General features: G+C 36.9%; 1 protein-coding gene across 1 annotated transcript in view; it reads right to left on the reverse strand.

Annotated features, from left to right (window-relative positions):
- The window catches only part of ST18 (ST18 C2H2C-type zinc finger transcription factor), a 153,099-nt gene that overhangs the window by 115,661 nt on the left and 22,079 nt on the right, over window positions 1-15,359 (reverse strand). The gene's annotated exons all lie outside the window — the stretch shown is intronic.

Below are 15,359 nucleotides of genomic sequence, written 5' to 3' on the forward strand. Positions count from 1 at the left end.
GAGGTCAGCTTTGAGGAAGCAGGGTGTATTTCAGAGCAATGGAGAATGAATTAGAATGGCATCATTGTGAGTGATGGGTTTTCAAGTGTAACCTCTGATTCCCCACTTCTTTGGGTCGCATGCTGGTCCTCTCCTCTGATGTTGAGCTAGATAAGCATGTCTATCAGTCCCATCAAATTGTCAGCCACACAGTGCCCTGGGAGGCAATCTTGGAGTTCATTACTCAAACCCTACTTCAAAATTTCTGTCAATATCACCTGCTCTCAGCCCCAGGTGACTCTCAAATGCCTAAACTCATTCAGGTATCCCATCAGGTCCCTGCCCAGCCTTAGTACAGATATTTTAACATTCTATGTCCTAAGAAGCTATTCATATATTTTCCAAAATTCTGCTTAAAAATATTGGTAATTCTCCAGTCATGTACTATACAATAAAATCCAATCAAGGCTCTGTAAAGGAAGAATGAGTTCTGAGGACTGAGAGGTGTGGGAGAGGGGCAGGTGACCTAATATAGAAAGTATAAACGAGAATAGCATGTTTTCAAGTGATGAGTTCACTCCAGGCTGACTTTAATCCACATGTTAATACAGTTGGAGTCTATGTAGTTGATTAGTTCCAAATCTATCTTATAGTTATATGATTTGGTCTAGAAGTTGCCAAACTATGGCCCAAGGGCCAAATCTGGCCCATTGATTGTTTCATAAAATTATTTTTTTGTTTTTATTCAATTTATTTGCTTATTTATTCATTCATTTACTTATTTAAGCACTGCTTGTTTTTGTACAGATTTTGTATGGCTTTATATTTTTTAAAATGTAAAAACAATTATTTGCTCCTGGGTCTTACACAAACAAGTGTTGGGGTTGAATTTGGTCCTTGAGTCATAGCGTTCCAGTGTCTGATAGGTCATGGCTCTTCATCTGGTTCGTGAGGACATTTTAAGTGACTTTGTCAAATGCTTTGTTGAAATCTCAATATGTTATGGCTATTTCCTGTCCAACTAATAAGAGTAATGCTATCAAAAAAAGGAAAGATGGTTAGACTGGCATCATTTGGTCTTCATGAAGCCATGCTGAATCATGGTGATCACTCTATCCTTTTGTAAGAGCTCACAAGCCTTCCCTTTAATGATGTGTTTGATCATTTTGTTTAGCTCATCTGTCAGTAGTTGGAAATATCTAATTCCTTCCACTTATAAGAAATTGAGACTTTTGCTCATCTCCAGTTTTCAGTATTTGCCCATTTTTTTTTTTTTACAATTCTTTGAAGATCATTGACAGTGGTTTGGCACTGACACCCTCAAATTCTGTCATTAGCATCAGATTTACTTAATCTGTCAGGTGATTTGAATTAGATTCTCCTCCTTTCCATTGAGTTTTAATGATCTATTAATCATTTTATTTTATACTTCAAAAAATAAGCCCAGTACAATGGAATTTGTGTAGTTTGTGGGTCACCTAATGCAACCTCCTCATTCTCTAGATGAGAAACCTTAGACCCAGAGAAGTTCAATGACTTGCCTACATGATGACTTACTTAAAAGCCTCACACCTTAATACATCTTGTTTTTCAATTCTTTAGTGCATGCACCATGTGCTATTTTGTAATATGATGTTTTAATTTATAAATGTATGTGGTACATACTGGATTATAAATTCTATGAGGGCAGGGACTTTTAGGTCTTCTCTAAAACTTGTATATTTTCTGCCAGAGTTTAGAATAGTACTTTGGGTGTACTAGTAGCTTAATGATGATCAAATAAATGAATGGATGGATGTAATACTGTCAAGCTCAAATAGAAATCCCAGTTACTAACCCATATATATATAGATCCCTGTAGGTGCACATTGACTTAGAAAATCACATATTAAAATTGTCTGTGTTTTATTGAATTATTGTTTATTTTGTTAATATTTCCAAAATACATTTTAAACTGGATTAGTCTGCATTTGGGAATATTGTGGGCTGTATATCACCAAGGGACGCTGTATTTAATGCCTTTGTTCTGAATACCCCTAATTGATTTATCATCTAGTCTGAATCTCTGCAACTTGTGTCCACAATGGGAATAGCATCAAAGACTTTCTCAATTATAATTTTCTAAATCTGTTTAGAAACCAAGGTTTCTGGATGCAAAATATACAAAAATGTGTATTTTCAAGGGAAAACAGAATTTTGTAAAGAAAATGATAAAATGTCTTGAAATCTAGGTAAACAATACCTGCAATATACTTCTTATGTGCAGTATATCCTATCAAAAAAAAAAAACTCAGTGAACATGGGATCATAATGAAGCCATGCTAGCTCTTGGTGATCACTGCTTTCCTTTCTAAATGCTTATAGCACATTCATTTGATTTGTTTTAGAATTTTGCCTACAACCAAAGTCAAACTTACTGGCCTACAGCATATATAAGTAAATACACACACATATATGTATACACATACATATGTATATATGCATACATACTATATACATACATATATACACACTACTCTTGGTGACTGAAAAAACAAATAATAATCCTTCAATCCTGTAGTTCCTTTCCTATTGTTTATGATCTCCCAGGGATCACTATCAAATTACAATCGGTATCATGTTCTGGTCAGGACTATTTGCTTGAACTAATTTAGGGGAACTAGATTTTCTTCTACTATATTGTCTTGGATGTGAAGTCCTTGTTAACTATTGTTGTTCTTCTCTTTGCTGTTTAAAGGTAAACTTTTGCAGAGAGAAGAAAAATAATGCATGAGTGGTTTTACCTTCATAGAATCATAGAGCTAGAATCAGAAAGGACCTCAGTATCCATTTGATCCTCATTTTTCAGTTGAAGGAAAAAGTGTCCTGAGATTAAGTGACTTGCTCAAGGTCACACAGGTAGGAAGTGACAGAGGTAGGATTTGAACGAAGGTCCTCTTACTCCAGTCCTCTTTCCCCTGCACCACTTCTACCCTTCACCCATTACTGAATGTCAGATATTATATACAATGGTCCTATCCCTTCTTTTATCCTCCTCTTTTGCTTGTAAAAAGTCTTTTTTAAAAAATGTTCCTTAGACTTTATCACTAGTACCAATTCATTCTGAATTTCAGTCTTATGATGCTCTTCTGAACTTTTAGTTATGGAACCAAAGTTTGAATCCCATTTGCTATATGCCTGACCTTGGTCAAGTCATTTAATTTCTTGACTCTCTCATCCCCCATCTCAAGCTATTGTCTTATAGCTCTCCTTCCATTCTCTTCCTTGAGAAACTCCTGGAAAAAGCTATTTACACTAGTTGCCCCTACTTCCTCTTCCCTCTCTTCTAAATCTTTTGAAATCTGGCTTCAGTCCTCATCTCTTAAATGAAACTCTTTCTCCAAAGCAACCCAGTTTCCAAACCAGAGATCAAACCAGTTGATCTCTCAGTTGCAAAATAAGTGGTCTTTTCTCAATCCTCAGCATTTAAAATTGTTAATCACTCTTGTGTCCTGGTTACTCTCCCTTCTCTGGGTTTTCATGATAATGCTTTTTTTGGTTTTCTCTTAGTCTCCTTTGCTCGATCTATCTCCCAAATCTGAACTGTGGGCGTACCCTCCATGTTATTTTATACTCTTGGTCAGCTTCCATGGATTTATGTAGGTGACTCAGATCTATATTCTCCCCTGCTTTCATGTCTAAGTTCCTGCTCTACCTCACCACTTACTTGTTGGATTTTCAATCTTAATGTCTCACAGGTATCTCAAAACTCACCCTGACACCAAACCAGAATTTACCTTTTCCCCCAACTCACTTGTTTTCCAAACTTCTCTATTTCTCTCTAGACCACTGTCATATTCCCAGTACACAGATTCACAATTTCTGTTGTCCTTGATTCTTCATTCTCCCTTGCTCCAAATACTCAACCAGTTGCCAAATCTTCGTTTTTTCTCTCTCCATGTTGTCTCTTGCATCAGCCTTCTTTTCTCTTCCCACAACCATTACTCTAGTTCAGATCTAAATCATTCTTGATTGAACTGTGATAATATATTCTAAATTGGTCTCCCAGCTCTATGTCTCTCTCTCTACTCCAATCCATCCTTCAATCAAAATGACTTCCTGTAGTCTGACCATGTCAGTCTTCTATTCTACATACTCTTCTCATTCCTTATTTCCCCTAAGATAAAACACCTGTGTTTAGTATTTAAAACCATTCATAACTTGCTCCCAACCTACCATTTTAAATCTTTTTACACATTATTCCCCTGCATGCACTCCATGTTTGAGCCAAATTTTCCTTCTTGCTGTTCTTCACATACAACATTCAATCTCCAGTCCATCTGCCTTTATGGTGGCCATTGACCATATTTGGAATCCACTCCTGACTCCACCTTGTGGCATCCCTAGTGTCCTTCAGGAATTTTCTTTCTCACCCCAGTTGCTAGGGGTGCCTACAAAAAGGTTACCTTGAATTTCTTTTGGTTTTACTAAATATGTGGTTGTAATCCCCTTGTGGAAACAAGAACTTCTTGAGGGGACGGCCTAGTAATGTTTTACTGTCATTTTTGTATCCTCAGCACTTTGCAGAATACTTGGCATAAAGGAGGTGTTTGATTACTTATTATTTATTGAATCATTCTCTGTCTCTCTCTCTCCTTCTTAAACAGTTCTGTCTTCAGAATGTCATTCTTTAACCTCTTCCAATTAACCCTCTTGGACCAACTTCTCTGATAGAATTTTAGGCCATAGAATTTCTCTCAGCCCTTTGAAATGTGCTCTCCTCAAGTGCAGGATGCCTATCAGATTACATCTAGTTTTCCTCTCCTTAATTGATCAATCAATACACATTTATTTATTTATTCATTCATGTATTTATTTTTGGAAGCAATTTGAGTTAAGTGATTTGCTCAAGGTCACACAGCTATTAAATGTCTGAGGCAAGATTTGAACTCAGGTCCTCCTGACTCCAGGACTGATGCTTTATCCACTATAACACCTAGTTGCTCCTCAAGAAGCATTTATTAAGCCCTTACTTTGTACCAAAGGGGCAGCTAGGTGGTGCAATGGATAGAGCACCAGTGCATGAGTCAGGAGGACCTCAGTTCAAATCTCACCTCAAATACTTGACACTCATTAGCTGTGTGATCTTGGGCAAGTCACGTAACCCCAATTGCCTCATCCTGAGCCATGTCCAGTCATCCTGATGAATATCTGGTCACTGGATTCAGATGGCTCTGGAGGAGAAGTGAGGCTGGTGACCTGCACAGCCCTCCCTCACTCTAAACAAAGTCAAATGCAAGTCGTGTCAGTATTTCTCTGATGGCATGGTCCTCTTCGGCAGCAAAGGACGAACACACTTTGTACCAAACACTGCCCTAAACTCTGAAGACACAAAGAAAAAGCAAAAATAGTTGCTGCTCTTAAAGATATAGATGGAAAGTATCACGAACTCTAACACCACTACTTAGGATGTAAGCTCCTTGACAGAAGAAACTGTTTCATTTTTTACTTAGCACACACTGCTTAAAAATATTTATTCCCCTCCTCCCCCATGACCCCTTAGGATTCTTCGTATATTTCCATCCCTCTCTCATGTGATTACTCTTCATGTTCTCAGTATCTTAGCCAAATTGACCTGCTGTCTTTCTCTTTTTGAAATCTAGATCTCCTCTGTCTCCATGTCTTTGTTCTTTTTGTCTCTTCCTTTTTCGCCCTCCCCCCTCCTAATCTCTGTATGTTGAAGTTATTCCCTTCCTTCAACTCTTTGGTGTAATTTTTCTCTGAGAGCTTTTCTTAACTATTGCCTCACCCCACCCTAAACCACCACTACCACCACCACCACCACCACCACCACCACCACCACCACCACCACCATCACCACCACCACCACCATCACCACCACCACCACCATCACTACCACCACCATCACCACCACTACTACCACCACCACCAAACAAAAAATTGAAAAGCAATCTTTTCTTTCTCCGATTTTTCAAAATACTACTTTGCTTGGAATCTAGGTCCTGGACCTCTCCTTATCACTTTCCACATTCTCCAGGAAAAGCAGCACTTTGGAGTTAGAAAAGCACTGACTTTGTAGTCTAGGGATGAAGGTTTGAACTTGGGGTCTGCTGCTTATTACCAGTGAATTCCCACATCATCTTACTCTTCTTACCCTCTGTTTCTTCATTTATAAAAAGGTGCTTGATGAGGTGACGTTCCCTCTTAGTTCCAAATCTATGTGACGCTGTGATTTGCTTGAGATTTACTGGTGAAACTGTAATTCTTCTTTTTTTCCAATCAGATAGTAAACTTCTTGAGGGTCAGTTCTATATCACCTCTATCTGCATTCTTTCCCATTCTATAATTATGTGTGGTGAAGTGAAAATCACGAGATATATGCACACACATGTATATATATGTATACAAAATATATTACAAGATAGATATGTGTACATAGGTGTGTATAAATATGACATATATGTATATTTATATATAAATAACATGAACCAAAACCAATGTAAATGAAGAATGAGATGATAACTCTTCTAGGTCTGATCTTTAGTAACAAAATTGTAGTCTTTGGTGTTAGTAGGTTTTTCATGGGTATAAAAAAAATATCCACATTCTCCAGGGCTTAGAACAGTATCCTGTGTAAATAGATTAAATTTATTGAATGTTCTGTTTCATGGAACATTTATTTTCCCTCACTGTATAATACTCTCAGTAGGTATTAGGAGCTGGAGATGGACAAGCAGGGATGTCAACAATGGAAATTCTACTCTGTGTACTACCTAGCATTGCAGTTGGGCCAGGTTAATAAAAGAGTTGATATTGTTATTTGAGTCATTTTTAGTCATGTCTCACTCTTTGTGACGCCATCTGGGGTTTTCTTGGCGGAGATACTGGAGTGGTTTGCCCTTTCCTTCTTCAGTTCATTTTACAGATGAGGAAACTGAGGCAAATAGGGTTACATGACTTGCTTAGGGTCACATAGCTATCTACCCTTACTGGTTGACCTTGCTAATTAGATTAAGGTGAATTTAATATTTTCTTTGTATTCCTATGGCCTGGAACTTCGAGATGTTTTATAAGTGCTTGTTGAATGAGTAAATCATTATAGAATCCATTATTTTTGTTTTGGTAGTATATTTTACAGCAGGTATGTTAAGTGAGTTACTCTATTTAAAAACATGCATATGAAGATAAATCTTAATGTCTGAAAAGCCCCATATATATGAAGTGAAAGCTAGGCTCTGGAAAGGAACAAAATAAGTAAATTACTTAAAAAATAATGATAATTTTAATATGAAAATATAGCATGGAATAAAATGGGAGAAAAATCTAAAGAAATGAGAAGGCTGCCTGAGGCTGCAAGCCACTAAAATTTACCGTAACAACTACTTACATTTTAATGCCTTTTTAAGATTCATAAAGTTGTCATTTCTACCTCCACAGTATCATTCTCATCATCTCCTCTCCACTCACATAACCATCACCCTAGTTCAGGTCTTCATCACCTTTCACTTGGAAAAATGTAATAGTTTCCTAATTGGTCTCTCTGCCTCAAGTTCCTACACACTACAATTCATTCTCCATATATCTAGAAAGGGATTTTCCTGGGGTATAGGTGTGATCATATCAGTTGAAGCTGTTCAGTTGTTTAGTTGTATCTGACTCTTCATGACCCCATTTAGGGTTTTCTTGGCAAAGATACTGGAGTGGTTTTCCATTTCCTTCTCCAAGTCTTTTTACAGATGAGGAAACTGGCAAACAAGGTGAAGTGACTTTCCTAGGGTCAATAGTTAGCAAGTATATGAGGCCAGATTTGAACTCAAGAAGATGAGTCTTCCTGACTTCAGGCCAGACACTCAATCGACTATGTCAGCTAGCTGCCTCTGACCATATTACTGCACTGCCCAATAAACACCAGTGGGTCCCTATCACCTCTGAGACCAAATACAAACCTCTCTATTTCATATTTAAAGTCCTTCGCAACTTGACTCTCATCTGTTTTTCTAGCTTTATTATTCTCATGATCCCTCTATACATTCTATGGTAGAGCCACAGTGCTCAGCTTCTATCCCTCGTTTTTGTATCTCTGTACAGAGGGAGGTATGAAGTATATTAGAGAACTGGATACGAAATAAGGAAGAACTGGGTGTGTATTCCGTCTCAGACACTATCTGTGAGATCCAGGACAAATCACTTGGTTTCCTCATCTGTAAAATGGGGATAATAATGGAGAATCAAATGAGGTAATATAAAAAAATCATTTTGCAAATGATTAATGTGGATTATAAATTAATATTAATAATAACTACTATTTTGGAACTCTCTGAATTTATATATTCATATAGATACTTGTTGATTTAATTTATTAGATTTAATTTATAGATTTAATTTATAGAATGGACTGCATGAGGACAGAAGATTGCTTCATTTCTGTCATATCTGCACCAGCTAAAATAGTACTTGCATATAAAAGGTGCTTAATAAGTGCTTGGCCAGTTAGGTGGCACAGTGGATAGAACACCAGACCTAGTATCAAATCTAGCCTTAGACACTTACTAGCTGTTTGACCCTGGGCAAGTCACAAACCTGTTTGCCTCAGCTTCCTCATCTGTAAAATGAGCTAGGGAAGGAAATGACAAACCACTCCAGTATCTTTGCCAAGAAAACCTCAGTGGGATCACTAGGAATCAGACACTACTGAAACAACTAAACAGTAATGACAATTCATTCATTCAACCATTGATATGGCATTTTACACACATCATCTCATCTGAACCTCACAACAACCTTATGAGGTAGGCAAAGCAAGAATTACCATCCGCATTCTTATTGATGAGGTAACTAAGGCTCAAAAGGAAAATATGCCCTGATCCTCCTTGTAAGTGTTGGAACTGAGACTTGAATTATAGTCTTCTGACAACAAACCAACAGAACTTTTTCTGTTACATTACAGTGCCTTCGTAATATTCAATCATTCACTGCTCTCCCATTTTCTTGTCTTAACTAATTTCTGCAATTTTTTTAAACATACTATCCCCCATACCTTGAAAAGATATTATCGGACAGTACAAAGAACCTTGGATATGAAATTACAATACCTAATTTCAAATCCCAAATTTTCCGTTTCCTAATCATATGACTGGGTCAGTTACTTAAACTCCCTGGGCCTCAGTCTCCTTGTTTGTAAAAAAAGGTGCTTAGTGTACATGATCTCCAATCTCTCTGATGAAAAAGGTCTATCAGATTTCTTCCACATTTTCACTTGGTGAAATCCTTCCTGACCTTGAAAGACCAGTTCAAGTACCAACTCACTCTATAAAGCTACTGCAGTCTCCCCAACTAAAAGTGATCTCTCCCTCAAGTATTCTATTATACCTCTTCCATGTATTTACCTGGTCACACCCTACATCGTGCTGTAGCTATTTGTGTCTATCCCACTTTATTCCTCCTCAACACTAGATCATAAATTCCATGAAAGGAGTTTAACTGGGTTTAGTTTTTCCATCTTACCTCTAGCAGTGCTTAATAAATGTTTGTTGGATTAAATTGAAAATATCTAACCAAATATTTAACTTCGGTAACATCTTGTAAAAACTTTGACACTCTAAAGTACACACCCCCCCTCAAATAACAAGTTGCATGGTTGAATGATAAAAGAGCATGTACAACATAAGTGAAAATAAAATAAAGCAGAAAAAGAGAAAGTAAGAAAAACTTTAATTACTGCACTTAGGTCAGCAAATTGGCAAGGCGACAGTGAAGCGAGTAAAGGACAGTTGGGTTAGAAGGAGATGTCACTAATATTGCTAAGAGCCTGAATTCATTTGCCTTTCGAGTAGTCACAAAAGAAACACAGGGTGACATCTCAGTGTCTGGGATCTATTTTCCTAATTGCTGAAAAGGGGCTGAACCAAATGGAAAACACTTTGCCAATGCATGAAGCAATTATCAATATTAATAGTTGCCATGGCACTTGGTTCAGGTTAAGGATAGGAGTAATAAAAGACAAGAGGGTAGATAATGTAATTCACATACTTTAGAAAGAAACGGGAGGATTCTAGACACCACCTGTAAATCTGATTTGTGTTCAAGGGTAAGATTGGAAGTACTAATAAGGGGGCATGATTAAAGGTGGGTCTGTGGTTATAAATTGCTTTTGTAATGATGATGAAGGAGGCTGACATAGAGTATAACAAGAGATGGGAATGTCAGCATCAATTTTTATTAGTGCCATGAACAACATATAGTGTATTTACATTAGCTTCATTTGTGTTAGTATTTTGGTAACCAGTGGCTTCAGAAACATTAAAATCTTACATATATATATTTTTGTAAGACATAGATGTTTTACACAAACATAGGTGTATGTATATATGTCTGTATATCTATATCTATCTGTCTATCTATCTATCATCTATCTATCTATCTATCTATCTATCTATCTATCTATCTATCTATCTATCTATCTATCTATCTATCTATATCTCTACATAAAGATCCAATTAAATTATCATTGACCTTTTGGTAACGTCCAGAACTGACAGTCTGGGAGAACACAATGATTTTAAATATATTCAAATTTCAGGAAAACTTTGGGACTTTTTCCTTAACTAATTCACTAAATTGAGTTAATATGACATAAATAAGAAGTTGGATTAAATAAATTAAAAGGATACACTAAAACTAGAACAGCCTTCTAGGTAACTAGCTACATATATGTTTCTCCCAAAATCATTTATGATGAGATTTTAAAATCTCTGTCTGGGCCATTTAACAATCTATACCTATCTATTTTTGAATAATATTCCCTTTTCAGCATATCAGGATAGCTAATAATAATTATGATTGCAAACATTTATATAGCACTTACTATGTACTGGGCACTGTGCTAAATGCTTTACAATTATTATCTTACAACAAGCCTCGGAGGTAGGTGCCATTATCATTCCCTTTTTACACATGAGGAAGATGAGGCAAGGCAAGGTTAAGTGACTTGCTTAGGGTCACACAGTTAGTAAATGTCTGAGGCTATATTCGAACCCAGATCTTTCTAACTCCAGGTTCAGCACTCTATCCTGCCAGCTATGCCAACATTATAGAGATGGAAAGGACTTTATTGATCCTCTAAATTTTTTTTTCTCTTTTGATGGAGTTAGGGTTAAATGACTTGCCCAGGGTCACTAAGCTAGTAAGTGTCAAGTGTCTGAGGCCAGATTTAAACTCAGGTCCTACTGACTCCAGGGCCAGTACTGAATGCACTGTGCCATTTAGCTGCCCCTTAGGGCATCAGTCTTGATGATATGAATCCTCCTTGAAATATGAATTCCCTCAATAATATCTCTGACAAGTGGACATCTATTGATTCTTTACCTGATGACTTTGAATGATGGGGAATATATTAGGAATCATGCTATGGCAGAAATCACATTGGTCCTGGAGTAAGAAGACCTAGCTTAAAATTCCAACTTGAACTTTAACTCCTTGTCTGGCTTTGGCAAGTCATTTCACATCCCTAGGTCTCTGTTTCCTCATCTATAAAATGAGGGGATTGGAATAGATAACCTCTGATGTTTCTTCAAGTTCTGAGTTTTATGATCCTGTTTGCTGAGTCAGCTTATTCCATCTTTTTACATATCTACTTGTTAAAAAGCTCTTTGTTTTTCTTTTCTTATGTTGAGCCATGAGTAGCTCCTTATACCTCTAGCAGAGGGTTCTTAACTTGAGGTCCATGAATTTGCTTTTCAAATACTTAGATAACTGTATTTCAATATAATCCTCTACATTTTATTTTCTGCATTTAGAAACATTTTTTTTTTTCCTGAGAAGGGATACATAAGGTTCATCATATTGATACGGGGATCCATGGCACAGGTAAAAAAGCTAAGAACCTCTGGTCTACAAGATAAAATATAAATTCGTAATTTGGCATTTAAGTCCTACTACAATCTGACTTTACTGTGACTTTTCAGCCTCATTGCCACATACAGCTGTATTCCTCTTTAAACATTCTACATTTTAGGAAAACTGGGCTCCTAGGTATTCTGTGAACTCAGCCTTCTAGTTCTCATCTGTACAACAGTACAGGCAATCCCTTTCACCTTACTGGGCTTTGCATCTGCCTTTAGATTCAGCAATAACTCACCAAACATTTATTGAATGCCAAAGACAAAATGAAACAATGCCTGCCTACAAGGAACTCACATTCTACTGGGGAAGAAAATATATGCACAAATAAGGATACACAGACTAAATACAAAGGCATTTTTTGGAGTCAGGAAGAACATCGACACTAGGAGAATCAGCCTCCTATAAAAGATGGCATTTAAGCAGGGCTTTGAAGGAAAATAGGGATTCTGAAAGGCAATGGTGAGGAGGCAAAGCATTCCAGACATAGAGGACAATTTCTGGAAATGTCTAGAAGTTAAAAAAAATCTGAGAACAGAACATATAGAGAGTCACAAGTGGGTCACTTTGACCAAGTGGTGTGATGGTAAATTTTTAATAACCATCTCTCTCAAAAAAACTATACAAAACATACTTTTACATTTGATAGGTATTATCAACATTTTCTCCATTAATTTCTTAGGTCTATACAATCAACAAAGCAATAAAGCTCCAATTTGTAGCATTTGTTGATTTCTGAGGTATAAATGTTCACATTGACATTTTCACAATTTGTTTCTGTGAGCCAGAATAAACTGGCTCCAGCATATCATTGGTCTGGCCACAACTCAGTCATCACTTTGTAAAGATAGGTTGGATTAAATGCCAGACAGTGGCAGTTATATTTTATTCTAGAGGCAATAGGGAGCACAGAGACTTACTGAGTAGGCCAACCCCATTGGTTCTCATTCTATCCTTTGGAGTAACAGCAGCATGGTATAATGGGAAGATGGATTCTGAGTCAGAGGACCTGGGTTTGAACTGTGGTTTTGCCATATACTATCTCTGAGTATCTGTGTCTCAGTAAAATGGTGCAGTTAGAGCAGATAACCTTCAAGTTTCCTTCCAGTTCCAAATCTGTGATCTTATGTTTTTTTATTTGAAGACAGCTCTTATGACCCCATTCCCTCCCCAAACTTTTCATGGGTAGGCTAAATGCCCTCAGATCCCTCAGCAAGTCTTTTAATGACACGCTTTCAAGTACCCTCATCATCTTAGTTACCTTCCTCTGAACCCTCTCCATATCATCAATGTCTTCCCTGGAATATAGTGTCCAGAAATCAACATAGTACTCCAGATTCAGCCTTTAGTTTCAAGCATTTCCTCCTTCAAAGGAGTCCAAGATCATGTTGACTTTATTGGCTGCCATATCATGGCAGTGATCTGTAACTTCCATCAGCCCATTGTGAATATGTACTATAAAACATCTTAAACAGTTTTATCATGTATTAAGTTCTTTTCTGAAGAACTTTGGAATTGATTACTTGACATGGGAGACACTGGCACAAGACTGCCCAGCATGACTTGCCCTCATCAAAGAAGGTTCTATACTCTGAGCAAAGCAGAATTGATGTAGCTCAAGAGAAACACAAGACACACAAATTTAGAGAATTCACCTCAAATATTCACATGAACTATTTGTGCCTGACCTGTGAAAAGCATTCTAGTTCATATTGGTCTGTTTGGCCACAATCTGACAAACTATAATATGATTCTAATGTAGTGATGTCATTCTGGTCCTTTTCAAGAACAAAGGACAGCAACCAACCAACCAACCAACCTGAGGAATTCCTTAGCAATCTGCCCCAAAAGTCAGGCACACAACTGGCTGAGAAGGGAAGGAATTTCCATAGATGAAGTTACAGTAACCAAGATCCCCACATATGGAGGAGTGGAGAGAAACAATGTCCTCTCAGCAGGAAGACTTTCCTAGTATAAGAAGGAAATGCTGGACTCTATCACTACTCCTTTGTGGAAAAATCCTGTCCTGGGGATCTTCACAGAAAGCTCTGTCCACTAATGCTGTTGACTCCAAAAATGACAACAGTCTTCTTTAAGCCATCCTTTGGAGTCAAGTCTTGAAAAGTCAGATGTGTTATATACAGACAAGAGGAGTCACTCACTCTGATAAAGCATTCAGTAGAGAGGAACAAGCCAATTTGAGACATTCTTGTACTTGGTGGTTTAGTGGATAGAGTGTTGGATTTCAAGTCAAGAAGACTCAAGTTCTAGTCCTTCCTTGGGAATTTACTGGTTGTAAGACCCTGGGCAAATCACTTCACTTCTCTCAATCCCAGGTTACTTAATTGTAAAATGATGATACAGGAAAGTACCACTGAACATTTAAAATCAATTACATATTTGAAATGAATAGCAATACAAACAAACTTTATAAGCTTAGGTAGTGGTTTTCAAGCAGTGAAATCCAAAGGTATAATATTTTGTAATTTTAAAATAAGGAGACAATGCAAGACTAGTTTGTCTGATGGTATATGCTGAAAAGGAAGAGGTTGTGTGTGTGTCAGATTAAACAAATGTGACTTAAAAACCAGTCAATTTCATATTTCTCATCCTGGTCCAAAAAAGAGTTTGTATGTCTCTGTTAAAATAATACTCTCTGAGATCTAAACTTGTAAGAGAAGTTTAAATAAGGCAAATTTAGTATTGGTCTGTTTGGCCACAATCTGACAAACTATAACATGATTCTAACATAGTGATGTCATTTTGGTCTTCTTCAAGAACAAAGGACAGGAATCCCTTCACAATCTGCCCCAAAAGTCAGGCACACAACTGACTGAGAAGAGAAGGAATTTCCATAGATGAAGTTATAGTTATAGACAATTTAGTACATTAAGAAAGGCATGATCCCTATCCTAACAAACTTCACCAAGAGATAACAATAGTGCAGAAGTGTACATAGCCTACTAAGAGGTGCATGTTCAATTAATAGGCATACTCAATTGCTGACAAAATGAGCAATAGGCAACATAATATTAGTTAAGATAGCTGGTGATCACAAAATATGAAGCACAATTGTTGTCAAAAACCTGTTTTATCTGGTAAAGCATACAGTACAGGTTCTCTGATATTTCAGATGCTTATGATAAACTTGATTTTCCAAACATTTCTCTTGAGAACCCAGTACCATTGCCATTTTAAGGATACACTTCATGCTAACTCTTCCTCCTAATGCATGAAAGTAGAGTAATGGAAGAATGAGTAAAGATCCCTCACAAATGAAACATATTACAAAAGAATAAATACTTTGATGACTTTCTCATTATTGAAGACATCTTATAAAAGTATGCTGTCACTCACTGCCAAACAATTTCTCTTCCGCAAATATTTTTTAAAAGCTTATTGATTTTTATCAGTAACCAAACAATTGACCTTCTCAAGGAAATCTGATATACTTTGAAATTATTCTAAAAAAACTCATAAAG

Source organism: Notamacropus eugenii, chromosome 4 (assembly GCF_028372415.1).
Source record: "Notamacropus eugenii isolate mMacEug1 chromosome 4, mMacEug1.pri_v2, whole genome shotgun sequence".
In the NCBI taxonomy this organism is placed as follows: domain Eukaryota; kingdom Metazoa; phylum Chordata; class Mammalia; order Diprotodontia; family Macropodidae; genus Notamacropus; species Notamacropus eugenii.